The 22679-nt window shown below is 41.5% G+C and overlaps 1 protein-coding gene across 7 annotated transcripts in view; it reads left to right on the top strand.

Moving 5' to 3' along the window:
* tlcd3bb (TLC domain containing 3Bb) overlaps positions 1 to 22679 on the top strand; it is a 52996-nt gene that overhangs the window by 4460 nt on the left and 25857 nt on the right. Inside the window, exon 1 of one of the 7 annotated variants that reach the window (XM_071391055.1) lies at positions 2665 to 2748. The exons of 1 other annotated variant lie outside the window; for it this stretch is intronic. The gene's annotated coding sequence lies outside the window, so the exon portion shown is untranslated. Of the gene's footprint in view, positions 1 to 2664; positions 2928 to 2964; positions 3069 to 19743; positions 19884 to 22679 lie in introns of those variants that run through there. 5 more of the 7 variants (XM_071391054.1, XM_071391050.1, XM_071391056.1 and 2 more) reach the window with 5 other exon arrangements.

The raw sequence follows: 22679 nt of genomic DNA, 5'->3' as shown, positions 1-22679 counted from the left end.
AAGCATTGTCTAAGCAGGAGGCATACAGGCACTTAAAATAGTAGTTATTTTTTCAGAAACTCTGGCAAGGGGGTACGATTAGCTTACATCATCACACAAAAGGCAAAAAATACAAATGAAATAATCACACAAAACGCTGATTGTTTTTGCTCCAATGCAATGTGTAGGGACTGTGTACTGCTTGTGCAACTACAATATCCATCACAACAGACAGAGGAGGTTGTATAGCCTTTATAATACAGCGAGCAAAAATATTAACGCGACATGTTGGGTTGGTCCCATATTTCATGAGCTGAAATAAGAGCCCAGAAATGTTCCATATGCACCTTAAGCTTATTTCTTTCACATTTTTGCACAAGTTTGCTTACATCCCATTTAGTGAGCATTTCAATCTTGGTTTCATTAGACCAGATAATCTTGTTTCTCATGGTCTGAGAGTGTTTATGTGCATTTTGGCAAACTCCATGTGGGCTGTCTTGTGCCTTTTACTGAGGAGTTGCTTGCGTCTGGTCACTCTACCATAAAGGCGTGATTGGTGGAGTGCTTCAGAGATGGTTGTCCTTCTGGAAGTTTCTCCCATCTCCACAGAGGAACTCTGGAGCTCTGTCAGAGTGACCATCAGGTTCTTTGTCACCTCCCTGACCAAGGTGCTTCTCCCCCGATTGCTAAGTTTGGTCTTGGTGGTTCCAAACTTTTCCCATTTAAGAATGATGGAGGCCAGTGTGTTCTTGGGGACCTTCAATGCTGCAGAAATGTTTTGGTACCCTTCCCCAGATCTGTGACTCAACACAATCCTGTCTCTGAGCTCTACGGACAATTCCTTCGACCTCATGGCTTGGTTTTTGCTCACACAGCACTGTCAACTGTGGGACCTTATATAGACAGGTGTGTGCCTTTACAAATCATGCCCAATCAATTGAATTGACCACAGGTGGACTCCAATCAAGTTGTAGAAACATCTCAAGGATGATCAATGGAAACAGGATGCACCTGAGCTACATTTCGAGTCTCGTAGCAAAGGGTCTGAATACTTATGGAAATAAGGTATTTCTCTTTTTTATAATTTGCAAACATTCTAAAAACGTGTTTTCGCTTTGTCATTATGGGGTATTACGTGTAGATTGCTGAGGATATTTTTTTCATTTAATCAATTTTAGAATAAGGCTTCAACGTAACAAAATGTGGAAAAAGTCAAGGTCTCTGAATACTTTCCGAAGGCACAGTATATTGGAATGTAAGTTCAAATCACCGTCAAATGTTTATTTCAGCTGTTCAGAAATATGAGGCAGAGATAGGCTACAACATCATGGTTCCAAATAGGGTGAGCTAAGAAATAAATGTGAAAGGAGGGGGAATATGAGTAGCAGCTATGTAGTGTGTGTAAAATACCACATGTGCAGAGCCTACTTACCTACTTACTATTAGACTAACATTTTCCCCTGGTGTCACTAGTGCCACTAACTTTTACAGTTGGTAGCACCAGCCCATGATTTGGTCGCACCCACATCATGATTTGGTCCGACCCAAATCATGAAAGTATAATAAATAGACTACCTAGGTTTTCAAGAAATAAGTTGTTTCATCTAACATGTCCAAGCAGGAATGAAAGATTCAAGATATTTTGATGTGCAACCTAATCCACTGATTGTCATTGTGGGTTGACAATTAATTATAGTTGCTATATTTTACTGTCAAAATAGGACTCCAGAATTTTCTGCAATTGCATTTTGAAATGTTATACGATCAGAACACATTTTTCTGTTGAGCACATGGGGGGAGAGGAGAGTGGCTCACTCATCACAGCAGCAGGCTTCAGCAGGGACAGGGGCAGAAACTTTCATTACAAGAATCATGGTAATGCACTTTACTGTTTTACCATATCATGGTTTTAGCTGCCCAAAAAATAGGATGTTTTGAGTGAGGTGACAATGTAGAATGTGCTCTTTCTATATTTATATCCACCCTTTCCATTTTTTACGATCCATGATCTTGACTGTCTAACTGATGACAGTCGGAGCAGGTCTCTTTGCTGATGCAGTGTTTGACTTTGAATGTTTGTGTGACCTCAGCTCAGCCTATCAGAAAAAACGTGCCGTTGCCCACTGACCAGCCCAAGACTCATTATAGATTAGTTTAACAGAAATTGCGCAAAATTCTAAAATAATCTTAACAGTCCCACGGGTTGTCAGCCATGTCACCTTTTTCATTGTTTTATTTTTATGTAATGGGTCTAAGGCACTGCATCTCAGTGCTATAGGCGTCACTACAGACCCTGGTTCGATTCCAGGCTGTATCACAACTGTCCACGATTGGGAGTCCCATAGGGCAGCGCACAATTGGCCCAGCGTTGCTAGGGTTTGGCCGGGGTAGGCCATCATTGTAAATAAGAATTTGTTCTTAACTGACTTGCCTCGTTAAATAAAGAAAAATTAAATATAAAAACATTTTTGTATGCGTCAACAAAAAAGGCACAGCCCATCTGGCATTTGCCATAATTGCTAGATGGCCAATCCGCCCCTTAGCACTGTTGCTGCCAGACCACATTTATCTAGACTTGGCTATCTGCAAATCTAGGAGAGGCGGTTTTGTGTTATCCTAAAGCAATGTGCTAGCAGTCAACATCTGGAGTCAATTAGACTTTTTTTTTTTTTTTTTTTTTTTTACAGTTGCAAACCGTCATGTTGTCCAGATGAGGTGCTAGAGCGTCGCCGGGCACAATCACTGGCTGGTCTAAATATTTTGGAAGGGGTAACTATCGGAATTTTGGAAGCCCTTGCACAGCACTTTTATTGTAAGATATATTTGGGTTCAAATACTAACAGTTTGAACATGTGGATCATCCAAGCCGGTACCCCCGGGACTTCGCTAATCGCTTTCTCCAGGACACGAGTTTCGACAGGCCGCTGACCCGACTGCAAAATATCTATGTAAATCTCCCTAACTTCGTTCCATTCATTTCGATTTAACTAGCTAGCATGTTTGTGTTAGCCTAGTGGCTAGCTAGCTACCGCTACTGGGCCTTTTTGGCTAGGCCAGAACAGGAGTGAACTAACGTGAGCTGTCTAATGGTACTATTAGAATTAACGTTATCTACCCATGTCATGCTAGTTAACTACTTGTCTTGGTTTTCAAACGTTCGTGGTGTTTTGGCTTAGATAGCTAGTAATGTTGCTAACTGGTCAATGTTAGCTAGCTGCTAAATATTAGCTTTCTAGCTAGCCACTGTACTCTTGTGCTTTTTCCACCAATTTTTTTGTACTATTGCGATTCAATTTGTAGCCTTGGTTTTATACGTGTTCTATACAGAATGTATATATTGTTGTTGAACTAACGTTAACTTAGCATACGTTATCTAGCCGGCTGTAAGACGTTAGCTCACTGCCTGATTTTGTCATTTGTGATTGAACGTCACTGCCAAAGATGTCCCTTTTTTTATCAATGACTGTTCATTAGATAGGTAGCTGTAACTAACGTTAGCCTGTGTGAACAAGTCCACTGATGCTACAGCAAGCTGGTCATGTTTTAGAAGTATTACATTTCTTTGTAAGCTCAAAGATGTGCAATAACCAAAATATAACTAGTTATCTAAATAAGTGGTCAGCCAGCATACAATTAGTCTTATATGCATTTATTTCGATATGGAAAGATAGCGCATTGCGTATTTACAATGCACCGAGTCTCGTCTTTAGCCAACCAGCTAGCTAGCATTGCCCAACATGGTCTCAGCTATTCGTATGATTTGCGACCTTATTTTACCGAGGTAAAGTTGGTTTTATATTCACACATTCGGAAATTCATCAGACATTCAACAGACATTAGCCAAAAACCATTTAAAATGGTAAAAAAACTAACTAATTCATTAATTGTCACAGAAACATAAAACTAGATATGGTTTATTCTATAAATGTCTAGCATACTTTTTTACAACTTTTGTTTTGAGTAAAAATTTGTTTGATTTGATGGAGGGCGTGTGGTCAAAAGTTCTAACGAGTCAGTTATACCCTTTTAGAAGGCCTGGCATCTTCAGTCATATTAAATTAGATTACAGGAAAAAACTACAGGATGAAGGGGTCAGGCCTGACTAACAAAGAAGACAGGTGGATGGATCAAGAGGACCAAGATGGACATTCCACATTGGAGATAAGAAAAACTAAGAGCGAACCATAACATACACTACCTTTCAAAAGTTTGGGCTCACATAGAAACGTCCTTGTTTTTGAAAGAAAAGCAATTTTTTGATCCATTAAAATAACATCAAATTTATCGGAAATACAGTGTAGACATTGTTAATGTTGTAAATGACTATTGTAGCGGTAAACGGCAGATTTTTTATGGAATATCCACATAGGCGTAGAGGCCCATTATCAGCAACCATCACTCCTGTGTTCCAATGGCACGTTGTGGTAGCTAATCCAAGTTTAGAAAACCCTTTTGCAATTATGTTAGCACAGCTGAAAACTGTTGTTCTGATAAAAGAAGCTAAAACCAGCCTTCTTTAGACTAGTTGAATATCTTGAGCACCAGCATTTGTGGGTTTGATTACAGGCTCAAGATGGCCAGAAACAAAGAACTTTCTTCTGAAACTCGTCAGTCTATTCTTGTTCTGAGAAATGATGGCTATTCCATGCGAGAAATTGCCAAGAAACTGAAGAGCTCGTACAACGCATGCAGAGCAAGGGGAACAACTACTCCAAGTCTCAGAGCGAGTGACGTTTGAAACGCTATTAGCGCGCACCCCGCTAACTAGCTAGCCATTTCACATCGTTTACACCAGCCTAATCTCGGGAGTTGATAGGCTTGAAGTCATAAACAGCTCAATGCTTGAAGCACAGCAAATTGCTGTTTGAATGAATGCTTACGAGCCTGCTGCTGCCTACCACCGCTCAGACTGCTCTATCAAATATCAAATCATAGACTTAATTATAACATAATAACACACGGAAATACGAGCCTTTGGTCATTAAAATGGTCGAATCCGGAAACTATCATTTCGAAAACAAAACGTTTATTATTTCAGTGAAATATGGAACCGTTCAGTATTTTATCTAATGGGTGGCATCCCTAAGTCTAAATATTGCTGTTACATTGTACAACCTTCAATGTTATGTCATAATTACGTAAAATTCTGGCAAATTAGTTCGCAACGAGCCAGGCGGCCCAAACTGTTGCATATACCCTGACTCTGCGTGCAATGAACGCAAGAGAAGCGACACAATTTCACCTGGTTAATGGATTTCTTTTAGCGAAATATGCAGGTTTAAAAAATATATACTTCTGTGTATTGATTTTAAGAAAGGCATTGATGTTTATGGTTAGGTACAGTCATGCAACGATTGTGATTTTTTCCCCCCGCAAATGCACTTTTGTTAAATCATCCCCCGTTTGGCGAAGTTGGCTGTCTTTGTTAGGAAGAAATAGTCTTCACACAGTTTGCAACGAGCCAGGCGGCCCAAACTGCTGCATATACTGCATATACTCTGTTGCAAGAGAAGTGACACAATTTACCTAGTTAAAATAAATTCATGTTAGCAGGCAATATTAACTAAATATGCAGGTTTAAGAATATATGAATATATGATTTTAAGAACGACATTGATGTTTATGGATAGGTACACATTGGAGCAACGACAGTCCTTTTTTCGCAAATGCGCACCGCATCGATTATATGCAACGCAAGACACGCTAGATAAACTAGTAATATCATCAACCATGTGTAGTTAACTAGTGATTGTGATTGATTGTTTTTTATAAGATATAAGTTTAATGCTAGCTAGCAACTTACCTTGGCTTCTTACTGCATTCACGTAACAGGCAGGCTCCTTGTGGAGTGCAATGAGAGGTGGTTAGAGCGTTGGACTAGTTAACTGTAAGGTTGCAAGATTGAATCCCTGAGCTGACAAGGTAAAAATCTGTCATTCTGCCCCTGAACAAGGCAGTTAACCCACCGTTCCTAGGCTGTCATTAAAAATAAGAATGTGCTCTTAACTCACTTGCCTAGTTAAATAAGGGTGTAAAAAAAAATTGGTGCCAAATCGGTGTCCAAAAACACCGATTTCCGATTGTTATGAAAACTTGAAATCGGCCCTATTCATCGGTCGACCTCTAGTGTGTGTGTGTGTGTGTGTGTGTATATATATATATATATATATATATATATATTAATTAGCATGGTATTGAAAGATACCAGAGGGTGGATAACAAAAAAAGCACTAATTTAAGAAGTGGACAAGTACATGCTTTGTTTTTGGGCTAAACATATACATTATGATTTGCTTCTGAACAGTATGTGAACCCCTCTGTAATCTACTGGCACTAACCATTAAAAACTAGGACTTCAACCAGTCTGTCCCTATGCTATTTGCTTTCTTTCTCTCTTAAACTGCTAGCACAAAGCCTACGTGATAAATTATTTTTCACAAAAGATCATGATTTTTTTTTTGTTGCCTGGCCCAAATCACCTCTACATAATTCAGCAGGGAGGTGTGCAACTACCACACATTATACCAGTGGAGAAACTACATCATCTACATACAGTTGAAGTCGGAAGTTTACATACACCTTAACCAAATACATTTTATCTCAGTTTTTCACAATTCCTGACATTTAATCCTAGTAAACATTCCCTGTTTTAGGTCAGTTAGGATCACCACTTTATTTTAAGAATGTAAAATGTCAGAATAATAGTAGAGAGAATGATTTATGTATTTCAGCTTTTATTTCTTTCATCACATTCCCAGTGGGTCAGAAGTCAATGCTACCAAACAATTAGTATTTGGTAGCATTGACTTTAAATTGTTTAACTTGGGTCAAACGTTTCGGGTAGCCTTCCACAAGCTTCCCACAATAAGTTGTGGGAATTTTGGCCCATTCTTCCTGACAGAGCTGATGTAACTGAGTCAGGTTTGTAGGCCTCCTTGCTCGCACACGCTTTTTCAGTTCTGCCCACAATTCTTCTATGGGATTGAGGTCAGGGCTTTGTGATGGCCACTCCAATACCTTGACTTTGTTGTCCTTAAGGCATTTTGCCACAACTTTGGAAGTATGCTTGGGGTCATTGTCCATTTGGAAGACCCATTTGCACCAAGCTTTAACTTACTGACTGATGTCTTGGGATGTTGCTTCAATATATCCACATCATTTTCCTGCCTCATGATGACATCTATATTGTGAAGTGTACCAGTCACTCCTGCAGCAAAGCACCCCCACAACATGATGCTGCCACCCCCGTGCTTCACGGTTGGGATGGTGTTCTTCGGTTTGCAAGCATCCCCCTTTTCCCTCCAACTATAGCAATGGTCATTATGGGCAAACAGTTCTATTTTTGTTTCATCAGACCAGAGGACATTTCTCCAAAAAGTACGATCTTTGTCCCCATGTGCAGTTGCAAACCATAGTCTGGCTTTTTTATGGCGGTTTTGGAGCAGTGGCTTTTTCCTTGCTGAGCGGCCTTTCAGGTTATATAGATACTTTTGTACCTGTTTCCTCCAGCATCTTCACAAGGTCCTTTGCTGTTGTTCTGGGACTGATTGGCACTTTTCGCACCAAAGTACGTTCATCTCTAGGAGACAGAACACGTCTCTTTCCTGAGCGGTATGATGGCTGCGTGGTCCCATGGTGTTTATACTTGCATACTATTGTGTGCACAGATGAGCGTGATACCTTCAGGAGTTTGGAAATTGCTCCCAAGGATGAACCAGACTTGTGGAGGTTTACAATTTCTTTTTTGAGGTCTTGGCTGATTTCTTTTGATTTTCCCATGATGTCAAGCAAATAGGCACTGAGTTTGAAGGTAGGCCTTGAAATACATCCACAGGTACACCTCCAATTGACTCAAATTATGTCAATTAGCCTATCAGAAGCTTCTAATGCCATGACAACACTTTTGGGAATTTTCCACGCTGTTTAAAGGCACAGTCAACTTTTCAGTCAACAATTCCCACTGGAATTGTGATACAGTGAAATAATCTGTAAACAATTGTTGGAAAAATGACTTGTGTCATGCACAAAGTAGATGTCCTAACCAACTTGCTAGAACTATAGTTTCCTGACATGAAATTTGTGGAGTGGTTGAAAAACGAGTTTTAATGACTCCAAGTGTATGTAAACTTCCGACTTCAACTGTAGTTATTACCATATCCCTTTGAATTCACATTCCTTGCAGAACGAATTATTTGCAAACCTTTTTAAAATGTCCAGAAAGACGGTGGTCTTAGAAGGGTATTTATACTTTAAAAGACATTTTATGTGAATGGATGTGGATGAAAGAATTCTGCCAGTGTTTTAATGTCCTAGTTTCATATTTTTATTTCTTTACCTCCAACTCTATATATCCAAGTGAGTTTATGAGGACCTTGGGGATCAGATTTACCATTATACCAATTGATCATCGTATAACAGACACTGCTCAAAAGGAGTTGTTTGTGATATCTACTCTCAGTTGCCACTGTTTTAGGTTCAACACCCTATTCACAAAAATAAATTGCTCCTACATACACCAAGTCCCATGGTCTTGGCTTGCTGGACACTGAAGCATGCAGAGATGTATTCAGGTATTCTGTTACTGTTTGTTTGAACTTTAGAATGTGTAAAATGACAAAACCGTCTGTGATGGTCTTTTGTAACACAAAAGTTCCAAAACTTGTACTGACTGTAATAAACTCCAACTGGACTTAAAAACTTGAACAGTCTATCTCCTTTTCCTAGTTTCATCAACAGATTTGAATTCACGCTTTTCCAGATGCAAAGGGGGTTGTACCTAATAAAGTGACCACTATCTATAGACCTTCCGGAATGTGTTCTGGAAATTTCCGGGGTATTAAACATTTGGCTGTGAGCGTTGACCAGTTATTACCTCAGGAGATGGTACCATTTAGCTTGTATGGGGATGACAAAGAAGGACTTCAACAAAGCCAAAATAGAAAATGATTGGAAGGGTTTTCTTTGCTGTTAAATTAGATACTTATAAATAAATGACTGTTGTGCCATGTAACTACTTTAAAATGTGGAACTGTTGCACAAAAACATGCAAACATTGATTTCAAATCAAATTTTATTTGTCACATGCACCGAATACAACAGGTGTCACCTTACAGTGAAATGTTTACTTACAAGCCCTTAACCAACGATGCAGTTTTAAGAAAATACCTAAAAAATCTAAATTTAAGAAAAAAGTAAGAGATAAGAAGAACATAATTAAAGAGCAGCAGGTTGCAAATAGTCTGGGTAGCCATTTGATTAGCTGTTCAGGAGTCTTATGGCTTGGGGGTAGAAGCCTCTTGGAAGTAGACTTGGCGCTCCTGTACCGCTTGCCGTGCGGTAGCAGAGAGAACAGTCTATGACTAGGATGGCTGGAGTCTTTGACAATTTTTAGGGCCTTCCTCTGACAGCGCCTGGTATATTGGTCCTGGATTGCAGGAAGCTTGGCCCCGGTGATGTACTGGGCCGTACGCACTACCCTCTGTAGTGCCTTGCGGTCGGAGGCCGAGCAGTTGCCATACCAGGCATTGACGCAACCCGTCAGGATGCTCTCGATGGTGCAGCTGTAAAATCTTTTGAAGATCTGAGGACCCATGCCAAATCTTTTCAGTCTCCTGAGGGGGAATAGATTTTGTCGTGCCCTCTTCATGACTGTCTTGGTGTGCTTGGACCATGTTAGTTTATTGATGTGGACGCCAAGGAACTTCAAGCTCTCAACCCGCTCAACTACAGCCCTGTTGATGAGAATGGGGGCGTGCTCGTCCTTCTTTTCCTGTAGTTCACAATCATCTCCTTTTGTCTTGATCACGTTGAGGGAGAGGTTGTTGTCCTTGCACCACATGGCCAGGTCTCTGACCACCTCTCTATAAGCTGTCCCATCATTGTCAGTGATCAGGCTGTTGTCATCAGCAAACTTAATGATGTTGTTGGAGTTGTGCCTGGCCGTGCAGTCATGAGTGAACAGGGAGTACAGGAGGGGACTGAGCACGCACCCCTGAGGGGGCCCCCATGTTGAGGATCAGCTTGGCGGTTGTGTTGTTACCTACCCTTAACACCTGGGGGCGGCCCATCAGGAAGACTAGGATCCAGTTGCAGAGGGAGCTGTTTAGTAACAGGGTCCTTAGCTTAGTGATGAGCTTTGAGGGCACTGGTGTTGAGCGCTGAGCTGTAGTCAATGAATAGTATTCTCACAGGTGTTCCTTTTGTCCAGGTGGGAAAGGGCAGTGTGGAGTGCTGCAAATTGGAGTGGGTCTAGGGTTTCTGGGATAATGGTGTTTATGTGAGCCATGACCAGCCTTTCAAAGCATTTCATGGCCACAGGTGTGAGAGCTACGGGTCGGTAGTCATTTAGGCAGGTTACCGTCGTGATCTTGGGCACTGGGACTATGGTGGTCTGCTTGAAACATGTTGGTATTACAGACTCAGACAGGGAGAGGTTGAAAATGTCAGTGAAGACACTTGCCAGTTGGTCAGCGCATGCTCAGAGTACATGTCCTGGTAATCCGTCTGGCCCAGCGGCCTTGTGAATGTTGACCTGTTTTAATGGTCTTCCTCACATCGGCTGCGGAGAGCATGATCACACAGTCATCCAGAGCAGTTGATGCTCTCATGCATGTTACAGTGTTACTTGCCTCGAAGCGAGCATAGAAGTGATTTAGCTCGTCTGGTAGGCTCGTGTCACTGGGCAGCTCTCGTCTGTGTTTCCCTTTTGTAGTCTGTAATAGTTTGCAAGCCCTGCCATATACGGAACTGGTGTTGTACGATTCAATCTTAGCCCTGTATTGAAGCTTTACCTGTTTGAAGGTTCGTCAGAGGGCATAGTTGGATTTATTGTAAGCTTCCGGGTTAGAGTCCCAATCCTTGAAAGCGGCAGCTTTACCCTTTAGCTCACTGCGAATGTTGCCTGTAATCCATGGCTTCCGGTTGGGGTATGTACGTACAGTCACTGTTGGGACGACGTCCTCGATGCACTTATTGATGAAGCCAGTGACTGATGTGGTGTAATCCTCAATGCCATCGGAAGAATCTCGCAACATATTCCAGTCTGTGCTAGCGAAACAAATGGTTTGAATGACCCCCAGGTTAGTCAAGGTCAATCCCAATTGAATGTGGAGCAGTACCAGGCAGTTCATATTCTACACAGGGAAGGAGGAGAGGGAGCTTCTGGAGGAGCCATCTCAAAGTGAGCAGGGGGTACCAGCGCTGGTGGTGCCTGGAGAGGCCAGACGCAACCATCCAGTGGAGACACTATCCACTACCAACCCTGCAGTAGAGGATATGAGGAACAGGAGAGCAGCAAAGTTGGGATCTGAGCTCAATGAGTATGGAGAAGGTGACCTGGACTTTGAGCAGAACGATGCTGAGGAGCTTGTTGATTTCCTACTTCAGAATTCTGACGAAGTGGAGTCAGAGGTTGTTGAATGTTCTGACCCGATTTGGCATACAATTTAAGATTGTAAACATTGTACAACTTCATATAGAACAAATTGCACTTGAAATGAACATTTCTTTAAAGTTATTGCAAATAAATGCAAAGTTTCCCTTTTTTCTGCTTTAATCACTGAATTATTAAATGCAATATTTGAGATTTTATGTATTTCTATCAAATCAAGACTGGAATTTTTACTCAAACCAGGTTGTAAAATTATGCTTGGAATTTATAGAATGAATCATACCTAGTTTGATATTTCTGTCATAATCAGTGAAAACGTTAATGATTTATATAGCTTTAAATGGCATTTTATGTATTTCTATCAAATCAGAACTGGAATGTTTACTCAAACCAGGTTGTAAAAGTATGCTTGACATTTATAGAATAAATCATACCTAGGTTGATGTTTCTGTGACAAACGGTGAATTAGTTATTGATTTTTACATTTGTAAATGGCTTTTGGCGAATGTCTGTTGAATGTCCAAATGTGTGAATATAAAACCAACTTTACCTCGGTCCTTATGTTGTGGACCTCCGTTTCCTTGAGAAAGTAAATTATGGATCCGGTGGACTAATAATATACAATTTATTTTAATAATGTACAATTTCTTGCCCCATATCTGTGCGTTTGAGATGTTGACGACGAGTTTGACCGAGAAAGGTGCAATTGCGGCCCCCAATTCGGGGCATTCCTGCATCTGCAGGAACCCCTCTTTATACTTCTATTGGTCCATTTTCAAGTTAGGACTGGCTGGGGAGCTTGGCTCCAGTACAGTAGGTGGCACTAGTGCACAATAGCGTTGGATGCCAGCTGCCGATAAACCCCACAGAAGAAGGGACGGGGCGACAATGAGAGTTAGCTAGCCGGTAGACCATGTCCTTCACCCCGCCTGTCGGGCACTGTTTTCCCTCAGGTCTGTTAACGACGGCGAGAGCAGGTGTTCAGACAACTAGTCCTAATGAGGACTGGTACACAACAGGCGGGAATTACATCGTGATTTAGCTAACTAGCAAGCATACGGTGTTGCTAACAACTACACAGTGTCAGCCTCACGCCTGCTGCGCAAGCGGGTGGCGAGGACGACCAGTCGACAGTGTCCTTCGACCCTGCCTGTCAGGCACGTTTTTCTCCAGTACGCGGGAGGCGGGGGTGACACTGTGTGCTAGCACAAGGTGTCACTAACTAGTTAGTTAGCTAGCACACGATCTCGCCCCAGCCCCCTGCCTACTGTGCTAGCGGGGGCAACCGTTACTAGACAGTGTCCTTCGCCACCGCCTGTCGGGCATTGTTTTCCCGCAGTTCTGTTAATGACGGTGAGGGTAGGTGGGAGAGAAGGACAGTATTTACTAGGGCTGTAACAGTACATGTATTTGTACTGAACCATTCGCTACGGGACCTCTGTTTGGTCCTGTGGTGGAAATTCTAATCAATAATGAGAAGAGACAAGGTCAATCACCAATCAGGATATTACTTTATTCAAAACGTATTAAGAAGGAAAGCATAGAACAATTGCTTCTATAATGATGAGGCTGGTTGGCTCAACACTTCCAAGTGTTGTTGCGAGTAGCTCTGACATACAAAGATTACAAATATATTTTATAAAAAAGATACGCCCTTTTAGTCTTTATGACAAACAACAGATGTATGGAATGGGTCACAAGGTGACACTTGATATATGAGAAAGGAGTATCCCGCAGCCAGATAGCATTTGCTATGAAGACTGTTCTTGTTGTTTAGTCTGGCCCCTAAGACGAGGCTCCGATCTCGTTCCTGGTACTTCATAGCACAGAAACACCAATTCATTCTATGGCATAAATCACTTGTCAACTTCAGATACTCCCATCTCAAGTAAAACCCCTTCTTGACCACATGACCAGACAATCTCACTGAGGGGAGTGAGCCTCTAGGTCATACACTACCCCAGGATAGGTGCAACATCAGAGATGACATACAATGGTTCCAGACACTACCCCACATTTTTTTCTCAGACCATATCTCCCCAAAGCCAAAGGAGGGAGTGACTGGCGCACAGACATTGTGGAGACAAGTAATTGGTTCCCCATTAATCACGCCATCCCTTCACGTGGTTTACAATAGGTAAAGACCCATTCACATATGAAGACAATGTTCCCTCCTGTCCTCTTCTCTTTCTGATATTCTGCATAGCACCAGAGACATGTGAAAGACAAGCCTGACTTCTCCCCTCTCTGGGCCCCAGTTGACTTGAGGCCCAGCTGAGGGAGGAAGTGCAACTTCCAACATCAGAGTCTGAAGGGATACATTCTAATAACAAGCATATCATATAAACATATTATGCAGATAAGACATCTTAATTATCTATGTTACCTAACTAATTTTGATTCACAGTCCGCACTGTGAATCCAAATGAATACATAAACAAATATGGATTTAAAAAAACAAAAACACTAGGCCTATAGGCTATTCCTACGCTGCGTCGTGTGCCATAGCATCGTGGGTAAATCTGAGCTGAAAAGACGTAGGCTATTCCGTTAAAACAACTGCAGTATATGCGCACGTTGCAATCAAAATTGAAATCTATTTTATTTGTTATTTTTATTGACATATCAAGAAATACAAATTGAACAGATACATAATTTTATCCCCCTATACTTATTGAAACACCTCCCTCCCCTTAACAAAAGCAGCATACATGCTAAAATAAATTAAAACATATAATTGGAAATAATAATAATATAAATTAGCCCGCAGCCCGTCTGGTGTTCAACTTTCCCAAGTTCTCTCACGTCACCCCGCTCCTCCGCTCTCTCCACTGGCTTCCAGTTGAAGCTCGCATCCGCTACAAGACCATGGTGCTTGCCTACGGAGCTGTGAGGGGAACGGCACCTCCGTACCTTCAGGCTCTGATCAGGCCCTACACCCAAACAAGGGCACTGCGTTCATCCACCTCTGGCCTGCTCGCCTCCCTACCTCTGAGGAAGTACAGTTCCCGCTCAGCCCAGTCAAAACTGTTCGCTGCTCTGGCACCCCAATGGTGGAACAAACTCCCTCACGACGCCAGGTCAGCGGAGTCAATCACCACCTTCCGGAGACACCTGAAACCCCACCTCTTTAAGGAATACCTAGGATAGGATAAAGTAATCCTTCTAACCCCACCCCCCTTAAAAGAGTTAGATGCACTATTGTAAAGTGGTTGTTCCACTGGATATCATAAGGTGAATGCACCAATTTGTAAGTCGCTCTGGATAAGAGCGTCTGCTAAATGACTTAAATGTAAATGTAAATAAATATACATACCCACAAATACATACACAAAAATAAATAAAGATCACAGCATAGTATCCCTTCCCTCTCATATACCCTGTTGGCCAAAATTGTTACTCAATAGAATAATAGATAATAATAGATCAATAGAAGGCAACTGTTCAAAAAAGGAAATTAAAGGCTGTCATCTGAATAAAAACTTATCAGTACAACCTCTGTGTATTACATTTTTTCGAAGTGTAGAAAATATATTAGATCTTTCAACCAGGATGATGCAGTGGGAGGTTTGGAGGATTTCCAATTAAGCAAGATCTGCCAGCGGGCTATGAGGGAAGCAAACTCTACAACGTCTGCTTTACTTTTAGTGAGACTAGGCTACAAAGATAGAACTCCAAATATAGCTATCAAAGGACAAGGCTGCAGGTCACTATCTAGAATTTTGAGAGTGTTAAAAAAAAGGATGACAAATACTCAGACAGCTTAGAAAATGAATAAAACATATGGGTGTGGTTTGCCGGAGTGAATGAACATCTATCACGGCTCATTTGTGTCTGGGAGGAATTTACTATGTTTTTCTTTGGTGTAGTGAATTCTGTGCAAGAGTTTGAACTGAATTTAAACTTAACCAAGCACATGAGGATGTGGAGTTAACCCTAAGAAGAGCCTCCTCCCACCAGTATTGTGTAAGACTGGGGTAGTGAACTTGACCTGCCTTGATTTTGTTTATTGGAGAGGGTTCAGAGGAAAGCATAATGTCATATAATCCCGAAATCAAACCTTGCTAAATCCACGGGAGGGACAAAATCTCTTCTCGCAACGTCTTGGGAGTCAGTTGAGGAAAGGTGGGAAAATGAGAGCAAACAAAGTTACAGGCTTGAAAATAGCAGAAAGATTAGAATGAGACAGATTACATTTAGCTACGATATTCAAACTTGCTAACTTAGTATCTAAAAATACATATTTGAAACATACCAAACCTCTTTCTCACTACAAAACAAAAGCCTGGTCGAGTTTGGAGGGTAAAAATAGGTGGTTGTTACAAACAGGGCTTAGAAGAGGAAGGGGCAGACAGTCTAAAATTGTCTCCAGATCTTCAGAGTGCACAATGGGGTTTCCAGTATACTTTGAAGGACACAAGGACAATGGGGCACAAGTAAGAGCAGAAAGGGAGGATGATTGGCAGGGGTGTGCTTCTAATGAGCACCAGTTGGTACTTGGAACATTACACCAGAATTTGAAAGTGCCAATCCTCCATCTTGTCTCCTTTTTTGAAGATTTGCTTTATGTCTCCTAGGTGATTTGCCAGCGCAGATAAAATGACTGAGCTTATCCAACTTGGTAAAAAATGATTTCGGCTTAAGATCAGAAGACATTGAAAAAGGTACAGAAACCTAGGTAAAAAAAATGTTTTAAGAGATTAGATTCTGCCAGCTAAGGAGAGAGGCAGACTATCCCAGCGTTTTAAGTCTGCTTTAACTTGTGTGACTAGATTTGCAAAGTTTGTTTTTATGTAGGATAGCCAGAAATGTTGTTATATTCACACCTAAATAGGAACAACCAGAGGGAAACAGACGGAAAGGCAGGGCTCCATGGGGAATTTGCTTGGCAGTGGGGATGATCGGAAAACATTGACTTTTCTGAACGTTCAATTTGTAACTTGAGAATGATCCAAATGTGTCTAAAATATGTAGTATATTATTGACAGAGGTCAAAGGATTAGTGATATAATAGTAGATCATCTGCATACATCGACACTTTGTTCTTCACCAGCTCGGTGGATTCCAGTGAATGATGATGATAATTTTAAGGTCAAGGAAAGTGGTTCTAAGTGCAAAAAGGAGCGGGGACATAGGACACCCTTGACTAGTCCCTCTGGAGAGGGGGAAGTATTTTGAATGTTGAGAGTTGGTGTGTACGCTAGCCATAGGAGCAGAATAGAGCAGACGCATTCTTGAGATGAAATTGGACCCAAACCTTCCCAAAATCTTAAATAAATAATCCTACTCCATCTGGTCAAAAGCCTTTATGTACCAAGAGAAACAACAATTTCAGGGTCTGCAGGCAAAAAGGAGCGGGAACATAGGACACCCTTGACTAGTCCCTCTGGAGAGGAGGAAGTATTTTGAATGTTGAGAGTTGGTGTGTACGCTAGCCATAGGAGCAGAATCGAGCAGACGCATTCTTGAGATGAAATTGGACCCAAATCTTCCCAAAATCTTAAATAAATAATCCTACTCCATCTGGTCGAAAGCCTTTATGCACCAAGAGAAACAACAATTTCAGGGTCTGCAGAGACAGAAGGAGAGAGTATAATGTTCAAAAGATGGCGTACATTGGAAAACAGTTGTCGTCCTTTGATGAAACCTGTTTGATCATCAGATATGACATCCCAAAGGCAGGGTTCCAACCGGCATGATAGAACCTTAACTAATAGTTTAACATCAGCATTCAAAAGTGAAATGGGCCGATATCCACCACATTCTGCTAGATCTTTATCTATCTTGAGTATAAGTGAGATGGAGGCTTGAGTTAGCGTCAGGGGAGAGAGAGCCTTGTGAACACGAGTCGGTGAACATATCTAATAGTAATGGGGCTAGTTTATGGGATTTTTTATAAAAATCGACAGGGAAGCCATCAGGGCCTGGCCACTTTGCATTAACTTTAGAACCTTTTATCCCATTTTTATTTTTCCTTTATTTAATTAGGCAAGTCAGGTAAGAAAAAAATTCTTATTTTCAATGACGGCCTAGGAACAGTGGGTTCACTGCCTTGTTCAGGGGCAGAACGACAGATTTTTACCTTGTAAACTCGGGGATTTGATCTTGCAACCTTTCAGTTGCTAGGCCAACGCTCTAACCACTAGGCTACCTGCCACCCCTATCTAGATATCTAGATGCAGAGGGTTATCCAGAACTTTATTCATGTTCATATCAATGGATGGAATTTCCAAGCTATCTAAAAAGTTGTCCATAGCCGTATTATCTGATGGGGGTTCGGATTTGTCGAGGTTAGAATAAAATGACACAAGTTGAAGTAATATTAGAGGGATCACTTGTAATACTACGGGAAGAGTCATATACCTATGAGATGAGATGCTGACTGGCGTTTTAAGTTGGTGTGCCAAAAGGCGGCTGGCATTGTCACCTTATTCATAGTACGTCCCCTTTGTTTGTTGCAACAGAAAATCTGCTTTATCAGTGGAAAGCAGATTAAGTTGGGTTTGAAGTTTCAGCCTCTGCGTATAATTCAGGGGATGGAGAAGGTGAATATATATATATATATATATATATATATATATTGAACTTCTTCCATTTTCTAATAACTGTGGCAACAGTTGTTGCCTTCTCACCAAGCTGCTTGCCTATTGTCCTGTAGCCCATCCCAGCCTTGTGCTGGTCTACAATTTTATCCCTGATGTCCTTACACAGTTCTCTGGTCTTGGCCATTGTGGAGAGGTTGGAGTCTGTTTGATTGAGTGTGTGGACAGGTGTCTTTTATACAGGTAACGAGTTCAAACAGGTGCAGTTAATACAGGTAATGAGTGGAGAACAGGAGGGCTTCTTAAAGAAAAACTAACAGGTCTGTGAGAGCTGGAATTCTTACTGGTTGGTAGGTGATCAAATACTTATGTCATGCAATAAAATGCAAATTAATTACTTAAAAATCATACAATGTGATTTTCTGGATTTTTGATTCCGTCTCTCACAGTTGAAGTGTACCTATGATAAAAATTACAGACCTCTACATGCTTTGTAAGTAGGAAACACTGCCGATTTTGCAGGTTATCAAATACTTGTTCTCCCCACTGTACATACACATATTGGTAGACAGGATCGGTGTCTAACTAGCGAGTAACATTAGTATCCGAAATTACCTAAAGGCTGCCAACTGCAATGTAGGCTATAGATTGCCATAAGTGGAGCAGCAAGTTCAAAGCCTTAGTAATACGATGCGCTTTTAACAGCGATTGTCTTTGATTTAAGAAACTAAACAAGATCAAATGAAAGTTTACAAAGAGCAGAGACAGCATAGTATGTCATTGTCAACAACACACACTAGTTATGTGCTGCTTCAAACATACCTACTGCACCATCAAGCTTTAGCATAGAATTGTTTCACAAGAAATGGATCAATAGATGGCCATAGATGAATGTAGCCTAGTGTCATTAGAACTAACGTTACTCACATAATACAGGCAGGTGAGAAATCATCCCAATCCAGGCATTCAATGTATGCACTGTCGGTAGAAGAACTCAGCTTCTTCAGGAGTTTCGGAAAAAAATTGACTTTGTAGTTAAAGGTGACACGGAGACGGGCAGGATAAGTCAGCCCAAAGCTCATTCCCTTCTTGTACAGAGTGGACTTGATATCGTTGAATGTGGCCCGTTTCTTCGCCAGGCTAGAACTGAAATCCTGGTAGAACTTGATCTTGTGGCCTTGGAAAGTGATGTCGCCATGTTCCCTTGCCCACTTAAGGACGAGGTCCTTTGTATCGATGGAACCGCAACCTGACACGCCCCCCTCAGGGAGAGAGACAGCTGCATGTGAGCTTTCACATTTTTCAACATGTTTTTTACGAAAGGATAGATTTGGAGTGAGAAACTTTGATTTTTTTCTGCGGGTACAGATGTAGGATGCTACCCTCCACAGCATGGCCTTCGCTTCAGATCAAAACTCCAAACCTACAACCTAATTTTGACCAAAATTAACTGGAGAGATTACTGCTTTCAAGGTTTTCTTTTTCCAAGCTATACAGAGGCTACTCTAGCAAACAAACAGCAGAAACCTGAGGACACCATCCAACCTGGCACTGAGTGGGTAGTGTTTGGTCTGATGCTATTTTGAAAACCAAGAAGAACATTTTTAAATAAAGTACATTACAATGATATATTTTATTTATGGGGACTGAATGCTGAATTAAGACTGTCAGGCTTGCAAGGACAGACCAGATACAAATTCAATTAGCACTAAGGTGTGAGGTAAAAGGTGTCGAGGCCTTTGGGCCCAACAAGTGGCCGGAGTCTTTGAAGCATCCTCTGAAGCCCGCTCCTGCTGTCCAAAGACCATTCACGGTCATTTTCTACAAGAAATCTGCCTCCAGAAATAAAAGCTTTTCTCAAGTGGGTGTGACACCTACTCCCGTTGCCTGCTGCACTGCTGCACTGCTGCTTGGATTCCATCTGGCGATCTGTGCACCGTCTGCCCTGGCCTGTCTCCCCCTGTCTGGTACAGGTACCCCCACCACACTCACCCCTCTCTCCCGAGCTTTCGCTCTCCTCCAGCACTCACACACTTTCTTGTGCATTTTGCTATTTGCCTCATGACTCCTGCATACTTTGTTGACTACAAACTTTCTTTACCCAACCGTGGGACTGTTTGTTCCCACACTCGGGACTCTGACTCTCTATTGGTTACACAGACTTTTGGCCTCCCATCCTATTCTAACCACCTCTCGCCGGCTTTGTATTCATGTTACCTGATGAAATTGCTGTACAATATGATCTTGTTGCCATCTGATGCACATTCAAATGTCATAAATCAGCACTGCAGAGCTGTCTGTCCTATGCCTTGAATGTATTACTGTTGATTATATCTGGAAATGTGCATGTACACCCTGGCCCATCTACTGTTGCTACCCCCTATTCTGATTTGTGCTCTGATATCTGCTTCACTGACTTCTGCTCTTGTAAAAGCCTGGGTTTTCTGCACGTTAAAACTAGAAGCTTATTACCTAAAATTGATTAATTGAAAGTGTGGGTTTACAGCTCCAATCCAGATGTGTTGGTCATTACTGAGACGTGTTTAAGAAAGATTGTTTTGAATATTGATGTTAACCTTTCTGGTTATAACCTTTTTCGTCAAGACAGATCCTTCAAAGGTGGGGGAGTGGCAATCTTTAACAAGGATCACCTTCAGTGCTCGGTTTTCTCCACCAAGTCTGTCCTCAAACAATTTGATTTGCTGGTTTTAAGCATTAAACTTTCAAATAGCTGTTTGTTGACTGTTGCTGGGTGCTATCGTTCTCAATCAGCACCGGCCTGTACTCTACCTGCCTTATACTCCTCTGTAAACTGGTCATCTCTGTATACCCGTCGCAAGACCCACTGGTTGTTGCTTATTTATAAAACCCTCTTAGGCCTCACTCCCCCCTATCTGACATATCTACTTCAGCCCTCATCCTCCACATACAACACCCGTTCTGCCAGTCACATTCTGTTAAAGGTCCCCAAAGCACACACATCCCTAAGTTGCTCCTCTTTTCAGTTCGCTGAAGCTAGCGACTGGAACGAGCTGCAACAAACACTCAAACTGGAGTTTTATCTCAATCTCTTCATTCAAAGACTCAATCATGGATACTCTTACTGACAGTTGTGGTTGCTTTACGTAATGTATTGTTGTCTCTACCTTCTTGCCCTTTGTGCTGTTGTCTGTGCCCAATAATGTTTGTACCATGTTTTATGCTGCTACCATATTGTGTTGCTACCATGTTGTTGTGTTGCTAACATGCTGTATTGTCTTAGGTCTCTCTTTATGTAGTATTGTGTTGTCTCCATTGTTGTGATGTGTGTTTTGTCCTATATTTATATTGTATTTATTTTAAATTTTTAATCCCAGGCCCCCGTCCCCACAGGAGGCCTTTTGGTAGGCTGTCATTGTAAATAAGAATTTGTTCTTAACTGACTTTTTTAGTTAAATAAAGGTTCAGTTAAAAAGATATGGGACGCGGTTGGCTGCATTGGCGAGGTTTAGGTGTAAGGCTGCGTTGGGCTCTATTGAGTTAAGGAATATTGTGAAAAGTCTCATTGCCCAAAACCTCCTCCATGAAGTGGGTTGGAGATCCTGTCTCAGAATCCTCTGGCAGTCCAATCATGCGGATATTTTGGCATTTTGATCGTGAAATCAAATTGTTGGCAGCGGCCACATCGTCAAGCCTGGTTTCTAGCGTAGTGAGTTGGTCGCTGTGTCCCGACAGCCCGGCCTCAACTTCGGCCAGTGTGGTAGTGTGAGATGCCACAGAACCCTGGATCGTTTCCACGGTTGCCTGAATTGGAGCCAGAGCAGCCACCAGTCAGTTATTCTGCAATTTGGTGAGTTCTGATGCCAAACTTTCACGTGATCTCCAGTGATGGTAGCCATTTCAGATTAAGTTGATTTAGTGGAGTGTGAATTTTCTTCGGTCGATTCTCCAAACTGTTTGGCTCATGCCACCTTAGGTACACTTACTGGGTAATACAAATAACGTTTGCAGGCATTGGAAGTATGAATTTAGGTGAAGTTTCAGAGGAGAGATCTCTACATCGCTCAACCGGATGCCCCAAAATTAAAATCTTAACTGGTGGATTTTGAACTAATTTTGTGAGGCGCAGCTGGTAACTCTGTAGAACTTGGTGTAAACCAGAATTGGAGGATCATTGTTTAAATCTACAGTTTGGTAACATTTTGGCTTCAGTCGATTTACAACTACGATGGACAAAGAGTTGTGGATAAAAAGTTTGAAGTATGTTCTCCACTGCTCAATGAGAATAGCCTATGCAGAGTGGCGCGTGTGGATTTGTGATTGGCTGAAAAACAACAATCATCAAAGCACCACTATAGAGCCTCCTTGTGTGACAAAGCAAGTTAGGAGGTTATAGAATTAAAAGGATGGAATTAAAGTTAAATGAGAAGTACAGGGCTTTCGGGAAGTATTCAGTCCCCTTGACTTTTTCAACATTTTGTAATGTTGCACGTTACGTTTGTTATGTTGCAGCCTTATTCTAAAATGTATTAAATTGTTTTTCCCCCTCATCAATCTACACACAATACCTCATAATGACAAAGCAAAAACAGTTTAAAAAAAACGTTTTGCTAATTCATAAAATATTATAAGTATTCAGACCCTTGACTCAGTACTTTGTTGAAGCACCTTTAGCAGCGAATACAGCCTTGAGTCTTCTTTGATATGACGCTACAAGCTTGGCACACTTGTATTTGGGGAGTTTCTCTCATTCTTCTTCAGATCCTCTCAATCTCTGTCAGGTTGGATGG

Source organism: Salvelinus alpinus, chromosome 3 (genome assembly GCF_045679555.1).
Source record: "Salvelinus alpinus chromosome 3, SLU_Salpinus.1, whole genome shotgun sequence".
In the NCBI taxonomy this organism is placed as follows: domain Eukaryota; kingdom Metazoa; phylum Chordata; class Actinopteri; order Salmoniformes; family Salmonidae; genus Salvelinus; species Salvelinus alpinus.
Note: the sequence above shows the minus strand (reverse complement) of the source record. Positions and strands in the feature narration are given on the sequence as shown.